This window comes from Dasypus novemcinctus, chromosome 1, assembly GCF_030445035.2.
Source record: "Dasypus novemcinctus isolate mDasNov1 chromosome 1, mDasNov1.1.hap2, whole genome shotgun sequence".
Lineage (NCBI taxonomy): Eukaryota > Metazoa > Chordata > Mammalia > Cingulata > Dasypodidae > Dasypus > Dasypus novemcinctus.
In genome coordinates, this window is record NC_080673.1 from 130,135,138 (window position 1) to 130,153,692 (window position 18,555).

The 18,555-nt window shown below is 39.5% G+C and overlaps 1 protein-coding gene across 6 annotated transcripts in view; it reads left to right on the forward strand.

Moving 5' to 3' along the window:
• The window catches only part of G3BP2 (G3BP stress granule assembly factor 2), a 97,306-nt gene that overhangs the window by 52,018 nt on the left and 26,733 nt on the right, over positions 1–18,555 (forward strand). The window lies entirely within an intron of this gene.

Genomic DNA, 18,555 nt, shown 5'->3' on the forward strand with positions numbered 1-18,555 from the left:
ACACACCCAGAGGAATAGATTAGTTCAAAAATGTAATCTTGATGATCAGCAAGATGGTGATGGGTAAGGAGCTCCTAGAGTCAGCTTCTGCTACAGGGCAGTTAGTAAACAACCAGAGCTCTCTGGAGCTAGCTGATGCACCTGTTTGGGGGCTCCAGGAGACCAGAAGAGCATCCTGCAACTCCTTGAAGGAATGGAAGGAGGAGATTGCCCATCTGCAGAGAAGATTCATAAGTAGAGCACTCCACACCACAGAGGACAGTGCCCATCCTCCACTGGAGACACACACCACTTCGGGAGCTGTTCCGCGACTAGAATTGAAAGCTCCACTCCCCCAAAATGGGGGAGAAAGAGACGGTTGGGCACCAACTTCAGCTATTGATGAGTAAATTCAGCGGGCTAAAGTATAATCCTGACAATGCTAAAGTTTGAACCTGTCCAAGCCAGAAAGAGGCTGGTAGCCACCATCTTAACGCCACATCTAGCACAAGGGGAAGCAGGTGGGACTGAAAATCATAGTGCTGGTAGGGACTGGCTTCTTTCCATCCAGATCACATTGCAACTCTGGCATAAGCCCCAACCCCATCTCTAGCAGGGAGGTAGCTGGGGGGGACCTGTGCCAGCCTCTCCAGGAAATTATACTAAGCTGCAGAGGACAGTAATCATACTACTGTGGCAGCACAAGCTGCCCCAGAAACTATTCTGAGGCTCGAATTTTAAGCTCCATTTCCCAAAAACAGGAGGAGAAGATGATTGGTCACCAATTTCAGCTACTGATTGGTGGATTTGACTGGGTATAGTATAACCCAAAGAACAGCTAAAGTTTGGACAAGTGTCCAGGTCAGAAAGAGGCTGGTAGCCACCATTTTGGCTCCGCCCCCAGCCTGAGGGGAAGCCAGGCTGACCAAAAATCACGGTGACAGTAGGAACCGGTTTCTTTCACCCAGATCAGCCTGCAGCCCCAGCCTAGGCATCAGCCCCACCTCTAGCAGGGAGGAAGCTAGAGGGCCCAGCACCAGCCTGTCCAGGTAACTGCAGGTACATTTGGCTGGCACAGACTGAATAATCAGAAGTCTGTTTGGGCAACCATGGTCATCTTGGACCCACACTGCATAGATTGCTGCCCATACTGCAGCACCATCCCTGCCCCAGACAGGGGAGAAAGGGACATGAAGTTTCATCAGTCTCTCTGGGCAACTAGAGTTTAGGCTTGCATGACTTGGATTATTCCACACAGCTGTGACTCTGTCCCTACCCCTGGAAAAGGAGAAAGTTGGGAGAAGCTTCATTGGGCTCTGGCACAATGAGGGCAGCTTGAGCTTCCACAGCTTATAGCATTAACTACATCTTTGGTTCCTACTGCACAATCAGAAAGGGAGAAATGGCAGGAAGCTCTAAAGAGAAAAACTGTACCCAGAATAAATATTCTAGTAAACCAGGTGCCAAGACACCAACAAAAAATTACAATCCACACCAGAAAATATGAATATATGGCCAGTTAAAGGAACAAGATAAGCCTCCAGGTGACATAAAGAAGTGGAGACAACTAATCACAGATGTTCAAACAAATCTCCTTAATAAATTAAATGAGATGGCTAGAGATTAAGGGTATTAAGACACTGGCTGAGCACAAAGAAGAATTTGAAAGCATACACAGAAAAGTAGCAGGTCTTATAGGAATGAAAGGTTCAATAAATGAAATTTTTCAAAAAATTGGAATCATAAAATAGCAGATTTGAAGAGGTTGAAGAAAGGATTGGTGAGCTTGAAAAAATGGCCTCTGAAAGTGAACATACAAAAGAATAGATGAAGAAATGAATGGGAAAAATTGAACAAGGTTTCAGGGAAATAAATGACAACAAAATCCGTGCAAACATACATGTCATGGGGATCCCAGAAGGAGAAAAGAAGGGAAAAGGGCAGAAGGAATAGTTGAAGAAATAATGGTAGAAAATTTCCCAACCCTATTGAAGGACATAGATATCCATGTCCAAGGAGCACAATGTATCCTGATCAAAAAAAAATATGAATAGACCAACTCTGGGACAAATACTAATGAGAATGTCAAATGCCAAAGACAAAAAGAGAATTCTGTGAATAGCAAGAGAAAAGCAATGCATAACATATAAGGAATACTCAATAAGATTAAGTGCTTATTTCTCACCAGAAACCATGAATACAAGAAGACAGTGGTCTGATATGTTTAAGATACTACAAGAGAAAAACTTCCAACCAAGAATCTTATATCTAGCAAGATTGTATTTCAAAAATGAGAGTAAGTTTAGAATATTCACAGATAAGCAGAAACTGAGAGAATTTCTAACCAAGAGACCAGATTTTCAGGAAATTCTAATAGGTGTGCTAGAGCCTGAAAAGAGAGGCCTAGAAGAGAGTCTAGAAATGAAGATTATATCATAAAAGTAACTAAAAGTATCAAAAAAATGGTGAAAATAAAATATGACAGATAAAACTCAAATAGTCAGGAATAAACTTAACCAACAATGTAAAGCACTTGTATTCAGAAAACTGCAACTCAAGGTTAAAAGAAATTTAAAAAGGCCTAAATAACTGGAAGAACACTCCATGCTCACAGATTAGAAGACTAAATATTATTAAGATGTCAAGTCTACTCAGATTCAATGCAATCCCAATAAAGAGTCCACCAGCATTTTTTTTTAAATTGAGGATACAATTATCAAATTTATTTGGAAGGGTAAGTAGTCCTGAATACCCAGAAACATCTTAAAAAGGAAAAGTGAACTCTCCTCTCTAGACTATAGTGGTAAAAACAGCATGGCACTGGCATAAGACAGACACATAGATCAATGGAACCAAATTGATGGTTCGGAAACAGACCCTCACATGTATTGTCAAGTAATTTTTGACTCGACTGTCAAACCCACACAGCTCAGGCAGAACAGTCCATTCAACAAATGCTGCTGAAAGAACTGGATATCCATAGACAAAAGAAGGAAAGGGGACCCTTATCTCATACCTTATCCAAAATTGATTCAAAATGGATCAAAAACCTAAAAATTAAAGCAATAACCATAAAGCTTCTAGAAGAAATTGTAGGAAAATAGCTTCAAGACCTGCTGGTTAGGTGGTGGATTCTTAAAGGAGATAGGAGGTTTTTTAAAAAAGGCAATTAAATGGAAAAAAAAAGTTTTTTAATATATAAAGGGATTACAAGAAAATTTTTAAAAAAGGAGATAAGAGGAGGACTGAGATGGACTAATGATGTTTAATATATGTAGCAGTTTTATTTAACTTTATTGTAAAAGTGTGGAAATGTATAGGGTGGATGGTAACATGTAGTAACTCCTAGTTTATACATGGAGATATGGCTGAAAATGGTAGTCTAGGTATGTAAATGCCAATTAACAGAATGCTAGAGAATATTCTAGGAATAGAATAGCACAGTAAATCAAGAGGTGGGTGAAAATTGTGGTTGATGGTACAGGTGCAAAAGTGTCCTTTGTTAGCTAGAGCAAATATACATCACTATTGTAGCGTGGTGGGAATGTGGAGAAGCATGGGAAAGATACAACTGGTGTAACCTAGAGACTCTGTATTAGCAGTAATAATACAATATTCTCCCATCTATGCCAAAGATGTACTGTGTTGATAATGGGGCAGTATGGAAAATTTGTGCCAAATGTACATTATAGATGTGGTAACAATGAAATTATATTATCTGTAACAAATGTTCCACCACAGTGTGGTGTGTTGATAGAGGTGTGTTGTTTGGGAATTCTACACATATGCATGATTGTTTTATAAGTTTCTCGACTTCTGTCATAAAAAATATATTTTAAAAATAATAATAGGGTGTGTTGGGGGGGAAATGCACCAAATATAAGATAAGGACTATAATTAGTAGTAAGATTTTGACAATATCCTTTCATAATTTGTAAAAAACATCTCATGACAATGCAAGGTGTTGGTGGAGCTTTGATGTATGGGACCTCTGTATGATGTTATGCATGTTTGCTTTGTAGGTTCACAACTTTTACTATACACTTAATGTTTATGTTTGTTCATATATAAATAATATAAAAATAATAGATAATAGGCGGGGTTGGAGGAAATTGGTTAGTAGTAATATATTGACAGTGCTCTTTAAACATTAGTTAAAAAGGTTTAACAGCAATGCAAGGTATTAGTGGTAGGGTGAAGTGCGAGACTCCTGTATGATGTTATATATGTTTGTTTTGTAAGTTCACAACTATTACTGTACACTTATTGTTTATGGATATTTATGTATGAGTGATATACTTCAATAAATTGAAAAAACAAAACAGTCTTTTCTGAGATTCACAAAAGAACTTCAAACTGTCAAACATGGTTTTACTACTTCTATCAGAAGACATAATATCTGTTGTAGAGACCTTTTCTGTAAATATTAGCAGCTGTTGATGGCAAATATTTAGATCTCTCAATTTATTAGGATTTACAAAATGGCAATTTTTTTCATTCTAACATCACTTTTTCACTTAGTAGCTGGAATAATTTTATAAAGCAAAACTTCTATCTCCATTTAGATACTTAATACAATTTGTGTAGGGAAGGCAGTGTGGATGCTTGATTGATTCTTTTTATTTAACAGTTTTCAAACTAATGAGTCACTTCTCTCATATCCATTATGAGTGACCAAATAATTTTATCTTTAGGATCATCATGAATGTTAGGATTTAAATATATTTGATGTGTTTTAGGTTGGTGCAAAGGAATTGTAGTTTCAGACCATGAATTTTAAATCATTATAACTAGGCTCAAACACATCTTTTTTTTTTTTTTTTTAATTTATTCCCCCCTCCCCTCCTTGTGGCTTGCTTGCTCTCTGCTCTCTGTCCATTCACTGCCTGTTCTTCTGGGTCTGCTTGTCTCCCTTTTGTTGTATCAGCCCTTCGCAGGTATGGGCTGTCAGGTCTCCACGGGCCCAGGCCATCAGCTCTCCACGGGTGCAGGCCAGCTTGCCTTCACAAGGAATCCCTGGGATGTTAACCCAGGGCTAGACAGGGTGAACCCTGTGATAGACAGGAGCCCATCAATTGAGCCACAGCTGCTTCCCTCAAACACATCTTTATTAATCAAAATAGGAACCACTATAATCAACACATTTTTCCAATGAAAAATAAGTTTGTTTTTCCTGATGCGTAAAAATCCATGCTTCAGGATTTGACAAACTCTTGGAAAGCATTTTTTGCATCCTGCTGGTTGTGGAAGTATTTTTCCTACAAAAAGTTGTCAAGATGCTTGAAAAAGTGGTAGTCATTTGATGAGAGGTCATGTGAATATGGCAGATGGGGCAAAACTTCGTAGCCCAATTGGTTCAACTGTTGCAGCATTGGTTGTGTGATGTGCCATCGGGTCTTGTTGTGGAGAAGAACTGGGCCCTTTTTCTTGACCAATGTCAGCTGCAGGCATTGCAGTTTTCCATGCATCTCATTGATGTGCTGGCCATCCTTCTTAGATGTAATGGTTTCACCAGATTTAGAAAGCTGTAGTGGATCCAACTGGCAGCGGACCACCAACAGTGACTATGACCTTTTTTTGGTTCAAGTTTGGCTTTGGGAAGTGCTTTGGAACTTCCACTGAGTCCAGCCACTGAGCTGATTGTCACCAGTTGTGGTATAAAATCCACTTTTCATCGCATGTCATGATACAATCGAGAAATGGTTCATTGTTGTTGCATAGAATAAGAAAAGACGCAGCAGAGTTGCAACTCCTACTCTCTGGTTCATTGGACTTACCCAGAACCAGATGGCTTCACTGGTGAAACCAAGCATTCAAAGAAGAATTAACACCAGTTCTTCTAAAACACACACACACACACTACACACATACACAAATTGAAGAGGAGAGAAACTTTCTAACTCATTTTTTGAGACCAGCATCACCCTAATTCCAAAGCCAGATAAAGACATCACAAGAAAATCCGAGACCAATATCCCTTATGTATATAGATGCAAAAATTCTTGTCAAAATACTACCAAATGATGGTCAACCACCACAACAGGGAACCAAGAGTGCCTACAACTGCAAGCAGGAGAATCGCATCCATCAACCATGTGGCATCTAAGCCCCCTCTCAATATAGAGGTGGAGTGGATATCACCATTTCACGGTCCACAGATGGAGGAATAAAATATGAATTAGAGTGAACTTACTGATATTCTACCATAGAACTATTGTAACTAGTAATGGAAGAAATTGTAGCATTGATGTGGAGGAAGTGGCCACAGTAGTTGCTGAGGGCAGGAAGATGGAAGAAGAGATTGGATGTGGGGGCATTTTCGGGACTTGGAGTTGTCCTAAATGATATTGCAGGGACAGATGCTGGACATTATATATCCTGCCATAATCCACCGAATGCACTGGGGGAGAGTGTAAACTACTTTTATCCATGTGGTACATTAGTTCTCCAAAATGTATTCACCAAATGCAATGAATGCCACAATGATGAAAGAGGTTGTTGATGTGGGAGGAGTGGGGTGGGGTGGGGTATATGGAAACCTCTTATATTTTTTTAATGTAATATTTTTTGTGATCTATTTATCTTCAAGGAGATACAAATTTTAAAATGATGGGGGTGGGGAGGTGGGGAGTGGGGTATATGGGAACCTCATGATTTTCAACATAATGTTTTGTGTGAGATATTAACTTTTTTAAAAGATAATTAAAAATAAAGTTTAAGAAAAAAAAAGACAATACTTCAAAATGACAATTTTTTAAATTTTCAATTAGCTCATGAGGCACCCACTTACCAAGCTTTTTCACCTTTTCAATCTGCTTCAAATGCTGAACAATGGTAGAATATTTGAGTTCCTCAGCATCTTCTCATAGTTTAAGAACATCAGCTTCGATGATTGCTCTCAGTTGGTTGTTGTCAACTTCCAGAGACTGGCCACTATGCTCCTCCTCTTCAAGGCTCTCGTCTCCTTTGCAAAACTTCTTGAACCACCATTGCACAGTACGTTCGTTAGCAGTTCCTGGGCCATATGTGTTGTTGATGTGTTGAGTTGTCTCTGCTGCTGTATGACCAATTTTGAATTCAAATAAGAAAATCACTCGAATTTGCTTTTTGTCTAACATCATTTCCATAATCTAAAATAAACATAAAATAAACAGTAATAAGTCATTAGCAAAAATATATAAAGTGAAAAATGTGCATTAAAATGGTATATAACATAACCACATTTATTTAAGAATGTATGCTAATATTGAATAGCAAATTTCAAAACGCAAAACCGCGGTACTTTTGCACTAACCTAATAATTTCTTGCAGGCATGAATTTTATTGAGTTCAAACTGTTCCACCTTTGGCCAGTGAGAGCTGTTTCACCTTGCATCCTGAGACCTTTTGACATAAACCCACCTTTTTTGCTAACTTAAGACATGTTTCAGGAGAGCTTATGTTCTCAAACCTGTCATTATATGGACTCCAATTGGAAAACCATTGGCCTAAATATTAGACTCTCTTAGGTATGGTAAACTGAGGTCAATGATTAGCGTAGAATTTTAGTTAAATATAACTTTTTGAATAAAAATACAATTTTTATACTATAACGCCTTCTTTTCAATAAATAACTCATTACTATGATATACGGTGAGTAAAAAATGTGGTTTAGATCATTGGTTTTTTATCCTTTTAAGGACATAAGAGACCTTTTTGAAGGTAACAAATTTCATTCATCAGAAAAAGTCTTGGGAAATGGACTTGGCCCAGTGGTTAGGGCGTCCGTCTACCACATGGGAAGTCCGCAGTTCAAACCCCGGGCCTCCCTGACCCGTGTGGAGCTGGCCCATGCGCAGTGCTGATGCGCGCAAGGAGTGCCACACCACGCAGGGGTGCCCTGCGCAGGGGAGCCGCATGTGCAAGGAGTGCGCCCTGTAAGGAGAGCCGCCCAGCGTGAAAGAAAGTGCAGCCTGCCCAGGAATGGCGCCGCCCACATTTCCCATGCGGCTGACGACAACAGAAGCAGACAAAGAAACAAGATGCAGCAAATAGACACAGAGAACAGACAACCGGGGGAAAGGGGGGGATTAAATAAATAAATAAATAAATCTTTTTTTTAAAAAAAGAAAAAGAAAAAAAGGTCTTATATACAAAATATTCATGGTTTTATAAACATTCCTTATTCCCATCCCCCAAAATGTACATACGTCTCAGATGAAAAACTTCTGCTTTAGAACACATATAAAGAAATACATTTACTCAAATCAATCTGGAAACTCTTTAATCCTTTTAGTGCTTTTAAATATTTTTCCTACTCAGCTTGTAGAAAAGCCCCCAAGTCCTCTCCTTAAGGGATCATAAGCCCCTTGGATACTCTATAGACTTTGGTTGCTTCAAGGAGAAAAACTCTGTTTCCAACATTATTGCCCTAATGAACACACTTTATCTGGGACTGCTTTCTTGTGCACAAAATGCCTGTAGTCATTAACTTTCCATTCTCTTTCTCTTTTCAGGTTAACACCAAAAACTTGGGTAATTTGGGGTCATGGCTTTGGAATTAGGGGTCAGGCCTGGGATGACCACAACCCTGCTGGATGCAGGGATATTAACTGAGAGTTCCTGCCAGTTCTGAGCAGGCTCTCAGCAGCCAAGCAATTTATTTCCAGACCCAGGTCTCACCCAGAGAGTGTGAGCCTACAAGGCATAGGTCAGAGTTCCTGCCAGTTCTGAGCAGGCTCTCAGCAGCCAAGCAATTTATTTCCAGACCTAGGTCTCACCCAGAGAGTGTGAGCCTACAAGGCATAGGTCAGAGCAGGCAACCCTGGAAAGAGAAAGATATAGATACAATAAAAAGCCAGGTTTATGGTCTAACAGAAGTATAGGATAAATCTGGATTCTGAGGAAAATTATGCCTTAATAATTATCGCTTTGTGCTTCCTGGTGAGGTATAGCTCAGAAATATATTCTGCTGGTGTAGAGCCAAAATCCAGAGTTTTGCCAGCCTAGAAGCTAGGAGGAAGTGATTACACTTGCTAGAGGAAATGCGTGGGTGGAAAATAAGGACTGATGATGACACTTTGTTTAAGGGATTGGCTGTGCTCTGCTCTAAAATGGAAAAAGTAGAAGAAAGCCACTCACGTTTCAATGTGCCTATTAGATGCATAATTTCTGTATGGGAATCTTTTCCAATCAGAATGATGTTTCAAACCAGTCTCCCATATTTTTATTTTTAATACTTTCAAATTTATAAGATAGTTACAAAAATAATACACATACCACACAGAGACTCTAACATACCACTAGCCCCCCAAATACCCAGATCCACCAATTTTAACATTTTATGACATTTGCCATATTATTCTATCCATCTATCTATCCATCTATCTATCTGGCCTTCTGGCCATCTATCTGTTTATCAATATTTTATAAACCTTTAGTGTAGGTTGTGTATGTCATGTTCCTAGAACACTTATGCTACTATGTACATTTCCTAAGAACATGGATATCTACTTATGTAACCACCTTAAGTACAGTTATCAAGTTCAAGAAGCTTAACACTGATATAAAACTTACAGTCTATATTTCTTTTTTTATATCCCAATACTGTCTTTTTTAATCTTTTCACCTCCTTTATTAGATCCCATCTATGATCACAATTGCATTTATTTTATTTTTTGGGGATTTATTTTACTTATTTACCACCACTTTCCCACGCCCCCCGCACTGTTTGCTGTAGCTATCTGCTCTCTGTGTCCATTTGCTGTGTGCTTTCTGTGTCTACTCCTCTTCTCTTTAGGAGGTACTGGGTACTGAACCCGGGACCTCCCATGTGGAAGAGAGTTACTCAATCACCTGAGCCACCTCAGCTCCCTGGTTTGTTGTGTATCTCTCATTGTCTTTCCTCTTTGTGTCTCTTTTGTTGCATCATCTTGTGGTGTCAGCTTGCCGTGCCTACCCGCCACACCAGCTCACCTTCTTCAGGAGGCACTGGGAACTGAACCTGGGGCCTCCCATATGGTAGGCGTAAGCCCAGTCGTTTGAGCCACATCCACTTCCCCATAATTGCATTTAATTGACATTGTCACTTTAGTTGCTTGCTTTCATTTTTTAAAAAATTGTAGGAACATACATACAACATAAATTTTCCCACCTCAACCACTGCCAAGAATACCATTCAGTGGGATTAATAACATTTATAATGTTGTGGTACCATCAACACCATCCATTACTAAAACTTTCCTATCTCCCAAAACAGAAACCCAAACTAATTATGTATTAACTCCCCATTTCCCTGCTCCATTACCCTTGCAACTTGCACTCTATTTTCTGTTTCTGTGTTGCATAGCCTTCAATATTTTATTTGTAGTTATTATGGGGCTAAAATTATCCTAAGTCTATAATAACCTTGTATTAGTCAGCCAAAGTGGTGCTGATGTAAAGTACCAGAACTTTGTTGGCTTTTACAAAGGTGTTTATTTGGGGTAGAAGCTTACAATCACAAGGCTATAAAGAGTAAATTACTTCCCTTACTAAAGTCTGTTGCCATGTGTTGGAGCAAGATGGCTGCCAGAAGGTTCAGCCTTCCTCTTCAGGCTTCATGGTCCCAACTTTTTCTGGTCTCAGCTGTAGGCTAGTATAAAGCTCGTCTTCCCTGGGACTCATTTCTTCTTGGGCTCAGCTTCTCTGGTCTCTCCCCAAGGTCAGCTGTAAACTGGCTCTTTCTCTTCCTGGGGCCTCTGCCATGTCTATGGAGCTGTCTCTATTCCTCTGTTTTTCTCCTGTGTATTTACTTCCCAGGGCTCCAGAATCAAAAAACTCCAACTCTCTCCTCTGCTGTGTTGTTTTCTCTGTGAGTCTCCACCCACCAAGGGGGCAGGGCCTCAATGTCCTACGGATGAGGCCAAATCAAAACCCCAATCTTAATTTAATCAAGTAAAAGTGAATCCTCTGAATCTAATACAATCTAATATGCCCAGAGGAACAGACCCGTTTACAGACATAATCCAATGTCTATTTTTGGAATTCATAAACAGTCCCAAACTGCTACACTTGTTTTCTTTTATTCCAACTTAACTTCAGTAGGGTACACCAGCTATGTAAACACTCTGTCCCCCCATCTTTATGTAGTTCTCATCACAGAGTTTATTTTTATACACTGAGTCCAAAACCACTGATTTATCATTACATTTTATGCATTTGCCTTTTACATCCTGTAGGAAGTAAAAAGTGAAATTACAAATCCAGAATACAATAGTACTGGCATTTCTATTTACCCATGTCATTACTCTTACTGGAGATCTTTCTTTACTCTATTGTCTATTGTCCTTTCCTCTCAACATGCAGAATTCTCTTTAGCATCTCTTGTACGGCCAGTAGAGTGATTATACCATGAATTTAGAGAATAATAAACTTACTCAGCTTTTGTTTATCTGGGAATGTCTTGAACTTTCCCTCATATTTGAAAGACAGTTTTGCTGGATATAGACTTCTTACTTGGCAATTTTTTGCTGTCAGCACTTAAAATATACCATCCTGTCGCCTTCTTGTGTCCATGGTTTTCAAGGAGAAATTGGTACTTAATCTTATTGAGGCTTCCTTGTATATGGCACATTGCTTGTCTCTTGTGGCTTTCAGCATTCTCTTTTCATCTTTGGCATTCAACAGGTTGATTAAAATTATGTCACGGTGTAGGTCTATTTGGGTTTTTCTTGTTTGGTGTTTCGTGAGTATCTTGAAATATGTATATATATATATTATATATATATATATAAAATATATATTTATACACACACACGGCTTTCTTTAAGTTTGGGAAGTTTCAGCCATTATTTCTTCAAATATTCTCTGCTCCTTCCTCTCTCTTTTCTTCCTAGAATGCCCACAATGTATGTATTGATATGCTTGATGGTATCCCACAGGTCTTTCAGGCTCTGTGCACTTTTCATTTTTTCTTCCTTTTGCTACTCAGACTGGATAATTTCAACTGTCTTATCTTCAAGTTCATTGATTCTTTCTTCTGCCAACTCCAATTTCTGTGGAACTCCTCTAAGGAATTTTTAATTTCTGTTATGGTGGTCTTCAGATCTGTCTGGTTCCTTTTCATAATTTCTAATTCCCTATTGATATTCTCTTTGTGTTCCTCTGTGGTTTTCCTGATTTCCTTTCATTCTTTGTGCATGTTTACCTTTAAGTCATTGAGCATATTAAGAACCTTTATTTTTTTCTAAGTCTTTGTCTGGTATGTCCCAGGTCTAGTCCCCTTCACTGATGGCTTCTAATACTCTCATCTGTTCCTTTGTCTGTGCCATCACTTCCTGTTTCTTTGTATGCTTTTAATCTTTTGTTGAAACCTGGACATTTTGACTTCTCAATGTGTTTTAATTGGAATTTAGACTCTGAGACATCTATTCCTTTAGTTTGTATACTACTAGTGTTATGAGGCAATTTTCATTGAATGCCAGGAGCTAACAGTGAAGGAAAGGAAGGAATAAAAGAAAGAAAACTCCTTTCCCAGGTTTGTGGATTGATCTGTTTGAGTGCTCTCCTTCTGAGCTTATGCATATAATGAGTTTAGGGAGCAATTCCAGGCCAAATCTTAGGGGCCTCTCTGTTCTTTTCTGTGCATGCATCTTGTCTTGGGCATATCATGTGGCCCTTGGAATTCTCCCACCTACAAGAATACAAATGTCTCTTCTTCCCTATTCCCTTCCAGACATTGCACTATATGTCTTACAGCCAGCAGTCCCTTTTTCCAGGGAGCCATAACTTGACTGATCTCCCACAGCATTTTGTAGAAATGCTCTGTGAACTGTCTTCTACATGCACACAAGTTCTGGGATGTTGAGCATGTAACAGTTGTTCTGGTTCAGTCTCTGAGGTCACTATCAGAGAGATTAACCCAGACATACATGCTCCAAGAATGTGCACTAAGGTTATTTTGCTTCCTCTGGAACCAGAACCAGGGAACTGCACTGGGGGGAGCACAGGCCAGCTCAGTGCTAAAGTAATGTGGGTAGTGGGAAGGGCCCATCTAGGGTGCCACGAGATCCTACCACTTTTTAGTAGCTTTTTTCTTGTTTTAGCACTCACCCTGTTACAGCTTTAACTATTTTCTAGAGCTTTGAGAAAGGTGTTTCTGCCAGTTCTTGTTAGTTGTACAAAGCATTTATGAATAGATAGAGCCCTGATGCTTCTCATTGTACCATCTTCAACCACTCTTCTGTCCATTAAGTTTTCCCTCTCTCTGTTAATAAAAGAAATGCCTTGTATTTTGCATATATTTGGGGTTTTATTTTTTACTACCCTGAGTAGTCTTAAGGCCTTGTTGACAAAAGAGTTAATGAAACAAATTTACTTTCAAAGGTACCATATGATTTCCCTGATCTTGCCTAAGACATAGATTTATGCCATAGTTTCCCTGAATTGCCAAACAAGCAAGTGTTTGACCTAGGGGAGAGATGGAAGGGAAAAGATGGAGGGGAGACCTGGGCTAGTTGTCTATTTTTATGACAATGTAGAACCATGATGAGGGGGTGGGGGAACCCTTTCCTGATGTTCAGTGTCTGTCTCCGTTATTTTTTTTTCCCTGTACATGGGAAGCTCAACCACTGAGCTATATCCACTCCAAGAGTTGGTTTATTCATTTGTTTGTTTTTTTAGGAGGTACTAGGGATTGAACCCAGGACCTCACACATGGGAAGCAGGCGCTCAACCACTTGAGCTACTGTTCTCTATGCCTCAGTTTTATAACAGGTATCATATGCATAAACATACCGTTTGCCAGAAACTATGCTAAACAGTATAAACATCTTCACAACAATCCTAAAATGAACTTTTTCCATGAGGTAGCTCATTAAAGAGATGAACTAACCTGCCCAGTGTCTCAAAATAGTAAGTGAAGAAAATGGGATTTGATCTCAAGTGTTTCAGTCTCCTCTATTTAGGTGGAAAATTTCCTCAGCTCTGACTTCTCTATCAATATTCCTTCTCCTCCTACAAGATAATCTGGCTCAGGGACACTGGTTGACACTAACTTAATCCATAGGAGATTGATTCATGAGCCATCAAAATTCCATTTCACAAAGGGGGATATGCCTTTTAAAAAAAAAAAGATTTATTATTTATTTATTTAACCCCCCCCCCCCCCCCCGTGGCTTGTTTGCTTTCTGCTGTGTCCAATCGCTGCGTGTTCTTCTGTTTCTGCTTGTCTCCCTTTGTTGTGTCATCTTGCTGTGCCAGCAGGCTGTCAGCTCTTCATGGGTGCAGGCTCTCCACAGGCACTGGCCAGCTTGCCCTCACAAGGAGACCCCGGAACACGAACCCAGGGCCTCTCATATGGTAGATGGGAGTCCAATGGATTAAGCCACAGCTACTTCCTGATAATGCCTTTTTAATAGACAAAATATCCACTCCAGGTCCACACACCACCCCCCCACACACTTGTTGAGTTTGGTAAGCATTAAATCAAAGAGAAGAGAGTTGGATAACCTTGAGGCATCTCATATCCAGACTGTACAGCTTGAAGAATTAAGCACACCCTGCTGCCCAGTTATAGCTAGGATATTTGTGCCTGCCAATATAGTCTACTCTGGACAGTGCTAGGTAAACATATCTGTTGGAGTTTTTCCTCTTTCCAAAATCCATGCAACTCAAGACAGAAAACATCTCTTTTATTTACATTATCTTTGGAGTGCTATATTTTCTAATATTATGACATCTCTTGGATCATTGAGCCTGAGATGATTTTAGCAGTCACCATGGCTTTATTAGCACTGGATGGAATCCATTTGAATTTATAGATTGTTATTCAGAATCGGTTACTTCTGCAGTGCCATAATCTAATTCTTTAATATTGATTTTTTATGAGATTTTTGCCCATAAATTCTGAAGATGTGAGTTCCTTAGAGCTTGCAACCCTTATTCTCTCAGCTGAGGTAGTATTTAGAATCTCTTCTACCTGAAGACTTTAATAATAACTTGATTAAAACAAGTTACATAGCTAAAACCTACCCCTATAGCAATCACTCATAGTGTGACCTTTTGTACTTAATAAATGAAGTTCTTAAAACCAATTCATTCCTGTGCATGTAAACCTACTGTAGATGGCACTTTTTGTTTAGATTCAGTTAAGGGACCTTCCTTTTGATTAGATCACTTCAGTAGGGCATGACTGAGTGTGGGTCTTACCCCTCTTACTGGAATCCTTATAAATAGAGGAATAAAAAGCTGCAGACATAGAAAAAAAGCCACAGGGAGAGAAGTCTCCAGAAGTTGATGAACCTGGGAGAGAGAAAAGCCAAACTGAAGACAATAAAGCCCAGAGGAAAGGGGAGACAGGCACTGACCCGCATTGTGCCCTGCCATATGCCTGATGGCCTACAGCTGCAGCTCAGAGAGAAAGCATCTCTGATGATATCTTGATTTGGACACTTTTCATGGCCTCAGAACTGTAAGCTTTTAACCTAATACATCCCGTTGCAAAAGCCAACTCATTTCTGGTATATTGTTTTGGCAGCATTTAGCATTTAGCAAACTAAAACACTATATTAGGTCACAAGGAAAAAAAAAATCTCAAAAAATTCCAAGTACAAAAATGCACATGCCACATTCAGACCACAATGCCCTAAAACTAACAAGTAAAAATAGAAAGTTTAGATTTAAAAGTCTAAACTAAAACATTCCTAAACAACTCTTAAACCATAATGGAATTAAAAAAGAAATCTAAAGAACACTTCCAAATTATTTAAAAAACAAAACCAAAAATTGTGCATTAAACTAATGGGATGTAGACTAAACTATAAGTGGGGCAAATTCATGGAATTAATTGTCTTAAAAGCTTTTTTTTTTTTTTTTGAGGTACCAGGGCTGGGATTGAACCTGGGACTTCATAGGTGGGAAATAGGTGCTCAAGTACTCCCTGCCATTACTTTTAATCAAGATAGAGTAAATCATATCATTCTAGAAGTTGGCAAAAACACCCAAAATACTAGACACCCATGAGACAGACCGTGGGCCCTCCCTCTGTGTTCTCATAATGTTCTGTCAGCCAATGCATGCTTATGGAGCACTTTCTGAATGCCAGTGCCACATGCTAGATGAAAGAGGTGAACAAGAGAGTACTGCCTTCATGGAACTTACAGTGTGTGTGTCAGGGGGAGGGGTCAGACATTAAATGATAAATGCAATCATTGTTATGTGGGAGTTGTACAAAGTTCTATTCAGTATTCCTAGTGTAAACACTATTTTGCCTGCCTCCCTGCTATCTTTCTCTGACTCCTCTTTTTCTGTCTCCGTCTCTGTAATTTCCAGTTTCTCTATTCTGTCTTTCCCCTTAGGTCATTAAGTTTCAATCATTTTTGCCTCATCCTGTGTCTACTCTGCTTTATACATTGGTACCCAGTGGTAGTTAATGAATGAATCCAGGAGTTTTAAAGATCTTGTAAGATAGTATTAAGTAAGTAGCTGCTTTGCCATATAACCCATTTGACTTCTATTTATTTTAAAAAGTTACACTCCAGGCAGCGGACTTGACCCAATGGTTAGGGCATCCGCCTACCACATGGGAGGTCCATGGTTCAAACCCCGGGCCTCCTTGACCCTTGTGGAGCTGGCCCATGCACAGTGCTGATGCGCGCAAGGAGTGCCCTGCCATGGCAGGGGTGTCCCTGTGTAGGGGAGCCCCACGTGCAAGGAGTGCCCCCGTAAGGAGAGCCACTCAGCATGAAAGAAAGTGCCTGCCTAAGAATGGCACCGCCCACACAGAGAAATGACACAAGATGACGCAGCAAAAAGAAACACAGATTCCCATGCTGCTGACAACAACAAAAGCGGACAAAGAAGACGCAGCAAATAGACAACAGAGAACAGACAACCGTGGTGGGGGGAAGGGGAGAGAAATAAATAAATAAATCTTTAAAAAAAAAAAGTTACACTCCACAGTTACACTCCAGAAGAGAACCAAGGAACTAAATAGAAAAAATACTAAATAACCAAAAATCCAGCTTAGACAAGCTAGTTGACTATGTCAGCAGTACTAAAATCATTGAAATTCTAAGAAGAGTGGTTTGTGTAAAGGAAAATCATACCTAACCTTTAGAATGTTAGAGTGAGATATTTCAGTGTGGGTCATGGAGGGAATTAGTGATGTACTTTACTTTGATTTTTTCACAGACTTTTGATAAAGTTCATATCTGAAGCCTTGAGTTGAGAATGAGATTGGAGTAGTCAAGGAAGAGTTGGGTGGTAGGACAGAATAATGAGGTTGGAAGTAGTAGGCAAAGACTAGATCAGGTAGGTCTTCTAAGCCATGGTAAAGACTTAGGCTTTTAATTGTTGCCTTTGGAAGGTTTTGAGTATGATTTACAGCTGTAAAGAATCTGGCTGCTATGAGGAATATAGTGGAATAAGAATGGAAGCATGCAGACCAAGTAGAAAGCTGTTGTAGTAGGTGATGTTGGCCTGGACTATGATAGTAGCAGTAAGAGTGATAAGAAGTGTTTAATCCAGAATATATGTTGAAGGTAAACGAGACAGAAATATATTGACAGTCAGATGTGTGGTGTGAGAAAAAGCTGTCAGGGGTGACTTGGAAAGTTTTTGGCCTGAGCAACTGAATGAATACAATCCTTACTGGTCTTTTTGCCCTCTTGTAGTCTATTTAGTGTGGGGCATGGAGATGTGTGCTTCCTGAAGGCTGTTTCAGGCTAAGGGGATTAGTTAGGAGGCCACTGCAATCATTCTCTGGAAAAATGAAAGGGATCTGAACCTTGGCAGTGACTAAGTATAGGGAGACATTCAGTGGCGACAACCTAGAGTGATATATAGGAGGAAAAAGTCACCATGTAGGAAAACAACTTAGGGTTATTTACTAAAAATGAAAACAGCTTGACCTTCCCCCCCCCCCCCCCAATAAATCTACTCTTTTGTATATACCAAGGATCAGGGAGTACCTGAGGTGTGTTTTTGTATAGCCCTAGAGCTAAGATTGTGTTTTGGGTTTGTTTGTTTTTTTTACATTTTTAAAGAATATTTTTTTAAAAAGGATATGCAGCAGAGACCATTTGTGACCCTCAAAACCTAAATTACTTACTATTTGGCCCTTTACAGAAAAAGTTTGCCAACCCAACCCTAGATCTGTGGTTCTTAAAGTGGTTTTAAGCAGCATCACCATAGAATTTGTTAGAAATACAAATTTCCAGGCCTCAGCACAGACCCTTTGAATCAGAAACCTTGGGAGTTGGGCCCAGCAATCAATGTTTTAACAAGCCTTCCATATGATTATGATGCACATTTAAGGTCTGAAAACCACTGCTCTAGAGAAACTTTTGCACCTGAGCACCGGGACACAAGAATATTTATAACTGCATTGTGCATACTAGCCTCAAATTGGAAAAACTGAAATACCAATCAACAGTAGAGAAAATAAATTGTGGCATGTTCATATGATGATAGTATTCTGTAGCTTATGGTTAAGGGTTAAGAGCATGGACTCTGGAGGCGCATAGCTTTTGAATCCCAACTGAATACTAATTGTGTTGCCTTGGGCAAGTTACTTCACCTCTCAATTATCATCAATTTCTTCAAATATAAAACAGG